Here is an 8,708-nt window from a genome sequence, read left to right as displayed (position 1 = left end):
TAAATTAGTGGGGCCTCGCATCCAGCAGCATCTGGTTCCAATATGGAGCCAGGCGGAAGGGTGGGTGCCTCACTGTGCTGCGGAAAATACAGCCTACTGTACCTTTAAATAGCGCTCAGGAGGCTAGGGACGGATGCTGGCCCTATCGCCCTATCCCAAGATTCTTTGTATCTGGCCTAACACTTCTTCCCTTTGAAAGAGGACAAATGTACAATTAGGCAGGAATGCCTGCAATGCTGTTTTCCAAGCGTGTGTTCGCAGAGCTGGCTTGAGCAAATGGCGATCGACTGGTGAGAGGTTACGCGCCATCAACCTCCCTCACTGTTCCGCGGTAAGATGCACCGTCTGACCCTGCCCAGGCTGGGTTTCTCCGGTTCTGCTGGTCCGTGTTTGGGTTAGCCTCTTGTTGTTCTGGTTCTGCTGCAGTTTGCCGAGCCAGGTCTCTGTCAGCACTCCTCTGTGGCACAAGTCTGCAAAGATCCCTCCTCCTCCTCCTCCTCCTTCTCCTCTTCTTTCCCTGGACGAGAGGCACTTCAGAGCTTACCCATAATTCAAAGGTTTCCATCTCAACCATAATTCACACTGCGCTCAACCCTAACTAAAGGGGCTGTCTGTAACTACGGTGATTGCATGTTTGTCAAACGAATTGTCAGTGCAGCAGACTCAGGAGAAGGAAGAGAGTAGGGCCCGAAACATGATGATGACACGCTTACACACAGGAACATGTACAGCAGTATCTTCCTATAGTCCTATATGATCTGTAAGACGAACATAAAAGAACAATAAAGATACCACTGTCCAAATAAATACATACACACACTGCACAGATGTGAGTTGCTGCTGGATGGGTGATAGTTAACAAGTTACAGAGTTTACAGGATGTTCAGGAAGACCAGTTATACCCCACTTCCAGTCAGGTTTTGGAGAGTGTAGTGCTATTGACTGTAATTTTCATGTTTAACATGTTATATTATGAGAATGTAAAGCTTCTATCTTTGTACAGTATCTTTGTTACTGACCAAACTACTTATTTGAAATCTAAAATGTTTCCCAACAGTTGTAAAGCAGTTTAACTCAACTTCCTTAATCAACAACAAGGACAGTTTATGGATTTCACCACATGTGCAGTACATATCTTGCAATGCACTGTGTACTGAAAATACTGTATATTGACAGTAGGAATCTCTTTTTTTCAGATCAAATTACATTTTAAATGATTCAGTTTTTAATTGACAAATAGTATCATATGACTACAAGTTGGTGCCCTAAGCAAAGGGAAAAACATATATAAATACATCTACTACACAGAAACCCACAAATTGTTTAAGGGGCCCTCTGGAGGCCCTCCCTTAAATTTCCCGAGCACAGGGAGTCTGTGTTTCCATTAGCCAAGAGGGAGGAGAACATGGAGCGAGAAACACTGTGTGATCAGATAAGACTGATGACAAGGCAGAGAGAATCGATGACAAACTTTTGACAGCTTTGGCCCATGTCTTCAGACCTAGCCCGCCTGCTGAAATATAGATCGCAGTGTGCCTCCAACACACACGCATACACACACACAGACACTGTCAGGTCTGCAGATACTTGTGTAATGTGTGAGTGATTAGCCAAGCAAACCACATCAAAGCATTATAAAGGCTGTGTCAGAACAGAATTGGTATCTGAAATAACTGCAGTTTTGTTGCCAAACTTCTAGATATTTTACCTCCATGTATCAAAATGTTCACACTCACTGCTAATGTTACAAAATCCCTGCCCTTTGACCTTACGTGTTGGAGAGCACATATGTGCAGAGCAACAATCAAAGGGCATATCCAAAACATCAGGAGGTTAAACCCTATCTTGTTGCTTCTAAAAATGCAATATTGAGTGATTGTCACTAACACACATTACCTCTGTAAACAGTCCACCAGCCAGAGACAACTGCCACACTGAAACAAGTGCTAACCACCAGGTAATTTTATTAAGTTGTGACTTCCTTTCTTTGCCTTCCTTACATCAGAAGTTCAGAGGTCAAGAGGATCTGTCAGCAGTGACAGAGAGGATTATGGGTGTAGGCATTCCATTGGCAGTCATTACTGCCCTCAGTCAGCACCCGGTACTCTCTCTCCCCCCTTTTTTCTCATCCTCTGTCTTTCTGTCTCTTCTCTCTCTTGTCCTCTGACAGACTAAGAAGCAATTAGTGTCACATTAGCGATATCCAGGGTATAATTCTTATTCATGCCAAAGCTGCTGCTGCTCATCCATTTTTAAAATAAACAGATGCTTTGTTTGATACATAATCTGAAACTCTTGTTTTAAACCCTTAAAAATCTATATTTTCCCGATATTCAAGGTGCATCAGAACAGATCTCCTGTACACTTTATGACTAAAGTCTCAACTTTGTCAGCAGCTATCCTCAAAACTATTAGTTGACATTCCTGTTGCATTACAATCACATATCCAAATGCAATCCTAAAAGTGAAGGAAAAATGAGTGTGAGCAGCAATGTGAGGTTTGGACCCCTGCACTAGAACCCCAGCCCAGTGGATTCCTCACATTCCAGCCCGTGCTGGAGCTAGAGCTGGAGCTGGTAATAGATCTGAGCAGGCCTGCTGGGCTCAGCGCATTGTGGCCTGTCCTCCCTTCCTCAGTTTTCTGCTTTGGAACAAGGCAGCTTTTTCCTCCTAGGACACCTTCCTGAGAACAGCCTCAGGTACCGACTTTCCCTCCCTCTGTCATCAAAAAAGCACAGATGAATCCATTTCTTCCCTTCCTTTCTGCCATCCCTCCTGTTTCCCTTCGTGCAACTGTAACAGGATAGTGGGAGTTTACATCATGGCAGAGCGAGGGGCTGGGTCTTTTTGACAGTAATGCAAGGGACACTTGTTTACCTAACCTTATGGGTCACCGTGCAGTTTAGCAGGGAATGAATGACTTCATTTTTAGGGTTTAAATTAAAGGGTTCCTCCTCTCTTGAACTTAAAACAGATTTGTGCATGCTTTGGAATGAACAAAGTACTCACTCACTCACTACACAGACCTTCCTATCTGGCTGTAACTATAAAACAAAAAAGGCAAAGAATTACAGTGATGGCAAGAATGTAGTACAGTACAACTCCTGAAGTTGCACACGTTTGCATACAATTATAACATTCCTTACTACCATTTTTACAATCTATATAGATCTAGCTAATGCTTCATACATGTTGTAAAAAAAATCTTTCATTCACCCTGACATGGTGTCAGTTACTTCAACAGTTATTGGGCTACGCCATATTTGAGGGAAATTGCTACCTTATGCGCCTTTTAAAAAAAACCCATTGGGTTTTGAATGGGACCTTTTAAAAAGGGGGTAGTGTTTCATTTAGAGTTGGTGGTCATTTTGGCAATGTGATTTTACCACCAGGGAGCCTTGGAACCATTTACACTCACACATGGCATCAAGGCCTGCTGTGGTGGTGATCAAGTGCTTTGGAGATGCCTGGACACCATGAGAACACAAATTAGAGCCCATCTATCTCGTACTTCCCCCACACCAAAATGTTCAGAGCTATAGAAGCACGCTCTCCCTCTCCCTCTCACTCCAGCCTTTCATGCCGCTTGCTCGTCAAAGGAGAATTGATTAAAGGCCCTTTTAAATGACTTCCTTTTCAGAGCTATTATTTCCCAATAACCAAAGGAGAGCAGATTGAGATCAGTAGTCTAATCTGTTGTTTCCCTCTCCTTCTTATTGGTGTTTTTGTTAGAGCCCAGCAAAAAAGCTCACCCCATTTTTCCTGTCAGTCATCGGGTTGTAATACCGGGGCTCATGGTTGTAACTTTAGACTGCTCAAGCACTCACGCACGGGCCTTTTTCAGAGAACAGAGTGAAACAAGTCACTCTCCAAACCCTCTGACAAATAACCCATGCCACAAAGAGCCTGTAACTCTGCCGCCCAGGAAAAATGCTTTGAAGCTGCAATAGAAAGGGCTTCTTCACTGCGGCCAGTGCAACACTGGGTGCAGCAGCTGAGCTTCACAACAAGAGGAGGTAATAGCGATCTCAACAATAGAAATCCTTAAACTCTTTATCCAACACACAGAGACACGGCCACTGACCTGGAGGTTAGTGTGATGGATTCTTTCCCAGGAGGCAAACGGCAGCTATTTTGTTGTCACTGGTAGTATAAAAGGCAAAGTAAGAATATGTTTGGAATGGCAATATGTTATGCTTCCCCGGTGCCAAATTGAGTTGAAAGTCAAGCTTAGCTATAAAAACACATAGCAGATGGGAAGAAGAAATGAAAAGATAAGGTGGGATGAGGACCTTTCATTCTGTCAGCAGAAACACCTACAGTGTCCGTCTTCCTCGGGGGCTCTAATCAGAACACACCATCTCCCTTCAACTTCAAACATTCCTGTAAACACCTGCTTGTATCTCACCTCTGCATCTGTGTGGGTAAATACCACCCATTCTTGTTTGCCTATGTACAGACAAGACCTCCGCTAGCTACCTCTGGACAGTCATTTCTTCTGTGGCCATGCATCACATCTCTCAAGATGAAGAGCTTGTGGAGATGAAAAGCAGACTCTCTGACTCTCTCGGGGGGAAATCCATTGTAAAGAAGAGACCTTCAGGTGAGAAGTGTGCGGTTTCGGTGAACAAAAGTTACATTCATCCAGGTGGTCCCAGACGCCCTATCCAAACAGAGGTCTCAGATTGAGTGGCATCAAGATTGTGTTAAAAACAATGCCACGGTATGCTCATATCTTTCACTTTAATGATTAATCTGATCAAGCCAACTTTTCATCTGTTGACGCCAATGTTCTTGGATCTCCTTTGAGTTGTCATTTGGACAAGTAATAACAAGAACTGTTGTGTCTCACAGCAGTCTCACAATCACCTTCACAAGAGGAGACGCCTGTCTCTCAGTCAGTTGTGATATATAGTACGGCATGATATTAATAGTTCATCTACTTCAAGATCATCAACAAGATACGCTGATATATTTGGCAATGACAGAAGATCAACTGAAAAGTCCTCTGTCCACTGTGCTCAGATAATTGTTACTTTAAGGTGTTGTGAGTCAAGACAGACAATTTCAAGCATTTCATGCACGGATCCAAGAACTGCCTCTAATACTGCATTTTTAACACACACTCCTTCATTATGGTTTGGATTGGCGGCTTAGCACTCACTTTTCACTCATTCCTATGAAGGCTCTGTGCCTGCTCTCTCTCACCTTCGCCTGTTTCATGCAACTCTGTCTGACATGCTCCGCTTGCTCCACGAGTCACCAATTGACCGTATGTAAACGTAAACCCTTAGCCCCCCTGTGCCACTGAGGCGCGAGATGTAACTTTTCTTCCCAAAATGCTGCTTTCAGCATTGAGTTCAAACGTCAAAGTGCCAGCAAATTTTTAACCAGGAACCACAGATGACTTCTCTAATGAAACAAAGTGAAACAAAGCTGGCTTTTGTGCCTTGGTTCAGGGAGGCCGCTCACTCTTGTCATGTACATGTGAAATTAATTAGGAGGAAATACTAAAACACTTGGGTGGAAATTGCTTTTCACCAGATGTTCTACATATGAGGATCAATTTAGTATTCTTAGCATAGCAAAATGACTATATAACTTCTTTGCTTGCCTCTTTGATGAAAGCCAATCTGTCACTCAAGGCACATAAAAAGAAGTCAGGGTTATATGCTACTGTTTGTTCCACTTTATGGAGTCTTAGGTAATGTGATTACTTAACCAGGTTAGGAAAATAGAATGTTTCATTCTGGGGTAAAATTCGACATGCTGACAAGAGGCCCAGTGTTCCTCAATGATCCATGCATAAACCGAACGAGTGGTCTTTTCCTTGTCCTTTGCCCCAAATACAGAGAGGCCAAATAATCACTGATAAATCACTGTCGGATGTGAGATAGCCATCATAACAGAGGTGTTTAGGTAAGTCTGCAGCTGACATCTCATATGTCTTGAAAATGTTTTAGTGCGTTTTGGAAAAGAACCAGCCTTCAGACACGTCTGTTTGTTGTGCTGTGGCAAAACCCTGCAATATGGATTTAAAAGCACAGCGTGCAATGACAAGGCAAGAGCCAAGATGAATAGGGAGATCAGAAACTCTCATTTCTTGCCTTCCATTTACATCGCCTGGGCTGCTGCACAATGTCGAAGATGTGTGAGGAATAAGGAAACTCCATTGGTACAGCTCACTACGCTGCCAGCTTGACAAACTCAGACATCAAGGAGCAGTGCAGAAAAAAAAAAACTTCTCAATATGGTTGCATTTGTTCAAGCTTAGCTCATCTCTTCTTATTGAAACTGACAAAACACGCACTTATCTTCAAACCGTGAACCTTTTTTTTAATTGTTGCTCTCATTTCCTCATCTCAAATTATGAGTCTGAGTAAGCACGTTTTCAGGAGAGCAATATGCTGAAAGCAAGCTGGCCTGGCTGTCCGAGGCAAAGTGACTACACAGTAAAATACAGCAGCTCTCCCCATAGCTTCTGTTGCTCTGTGTATATTCAGGAGAATCCAAGCCATCTGGAGTCTGTTTATTGTATTACAAATGACACATAATGGTAATCTGGCATGTGATGAGAGAATGTGAATTACAGACAGGGGGCATGAAACGGGTATTAACCTTCATTTGATTTCCTTTAAGGAGGACATTTAATTTAAGGCCACATTTTATCTACCTGATTATTCATTACTGTAAGCTCGCCCATAACCGTATGAAACAGGATAAACAGAGGAAACCGCCAATTAAATCACATTCCAGGGAAGATTGGGGGGCTTACTGTATACAGAACAGTTAGTTTAGTGACATAAATATTTACACAAACTGCCACGAATTAAGACAAATGGTACCAGGAAATATGCTACATTGTGAGGGGCCAGAGCGAGGGTTTGTCTAAATTTATTGGCCTCTGTTGAGTCCCAAATTTTTGAAAACTGCTTCCCAGTTTTTCAAAGTGAATGAAACAAGACAACTGTCGCAGCTCTGTGTGAGTACACACAGTAAATCATCCCGCTAAGCTTGTGCTTGTAACATGATGTGCTTTTCTTTCAAATGTTGAAAGCTTAATGTGATGTGAACATTCGTTTTCCATTGACATTTACAGCAAATACTAACAAGGATCATGTATCCCAAGCAGACAGAGAGCGAGAGAAGGAGAGAAAGAGAGATGGGCGGAGATATGAATAGTTGCATCAGACTGGCCCTAGTTGAAGTTAAAGATACATACTGCATGCCGAGGGAGTGGATGTCAGTTAAATGTTTATACAGCTGCTCTGAAGATTATTATTATCATGAAACCACACAGCTATAATGTCATTCTGTGGATGCCAGAGCACAATCAGGTCCTCCCTATAGCCTACTAGACAACTAGTCAGACAACCCTGCTGCTCTGCTCCCTCCAGGCTGAACGGCTGGGATCAGACTCAGCACGACACCATGATAATGAAATGTGACAATGAAATGGGTTTGTTCCGGACTAACTTCAACCATGTGAAAGCCAGTGTTTGCATTTAGCTGGAGCTGTATATATTGTGCATAAATTAACCACAGCTGCAATGCACAGTACTACACAAAACTGTGTAGATGTTTAAGTCAACGTTAGGAACAGATTGAACAGATTAATTCAGTAGATTAGTACGTTTGTTGCCACAGCTCGTTACTGAGAATGGATTACAATTAGTCAATCTTCTCTCAAAGGTGACAATATCACCTATATGTCTTCAAATAAAAATACAGTGTCAAAGACTATAAAAAAGTACTCATTAGCATCAGCACAGCCAGCGTGTAACAACATGTAATTTTCTGCTCTTACAAGGTTGCTAACACCACTGGTATAGCTCAGCTTTCAACAGCAGCTGCTTTCCTTCACATCACCTTTGAACCTACATTAACAGATTTTTTTTTTTGCCACTCGGGGGCGGTGTAAACAAGCTGTAAACATAACACTGACATATTATCACCTTTTGATACGGTGGACTTGTTAGCAAACAGTCGCTTATTTATACATGAAGTATATACAGAGCAACATTAGCATTCTTTTGGAGTTGTGTTTATGGTCACGTTCGAATGGAATTCATTTTTTTTATTTAAGACAGCTGCCTGCTGCATCTGTGAACGACACTGATAAGAGCTGTGAGAGTGACTCAAAACAGTAAAGTTGTTGGGCCATAAAACCAAAACAATGAGCTTAAAGATACTAAAATGCTCCATAGAGCTGAGGGAAACTGCCGAGTCGGGTGATAGTTCTCCGTAGGTTCACTATGAGTGACATTATTCACATTACACGTAGTCATTTAATCCATTGTTAATATAAAAATACTGATAAGAGCAGCTTGAGAAATCAAACAAAATGTTGTTATTGTTAAGTCGCTATGTATTTTATTGTTATTCTTTTAGCCAATTGGGTATACTTAGTTTTACTTTCTATTAATAAAAATAACATTCAAAATTGTAAAAACATCTGACATGTTTCCCTTGCAATATAATCAACATATAAAGATATCTCTTCAGAGCTTTTGGTGTTTAATGTCATTGTGAACATTTACTTTAAACAATGTTCATACGCTGTCCTTGTTCTGTTTGATATAAGATGCTCAGCTGTGTCTAGCCTTCTCAGTATCTCACACATGACGTTAACCTTACTGATAAAACCCACAGACTTAAGCAATTTCTTATGCCATGCAATGGTCTAATCTCATCTTGTGTGGTTGAAA

The sequence above is a fragment of the Thunnus thynnus genome, chromosome 18, assembly GCF_963924715.1.
Source record: "Thunnus thynnus chromosome 18, fThuThy2.1, whole genome shotgun sequence".
Classification (NCBI taxonomy): Eukaryota; Metazoa; Chordata; class Actinopteri; order Scombriformes; family Scombridae; genus Thunnus; species Thunnus thynnus.
Note: the sequence above shows the minus strand (reverse complement) of the source record.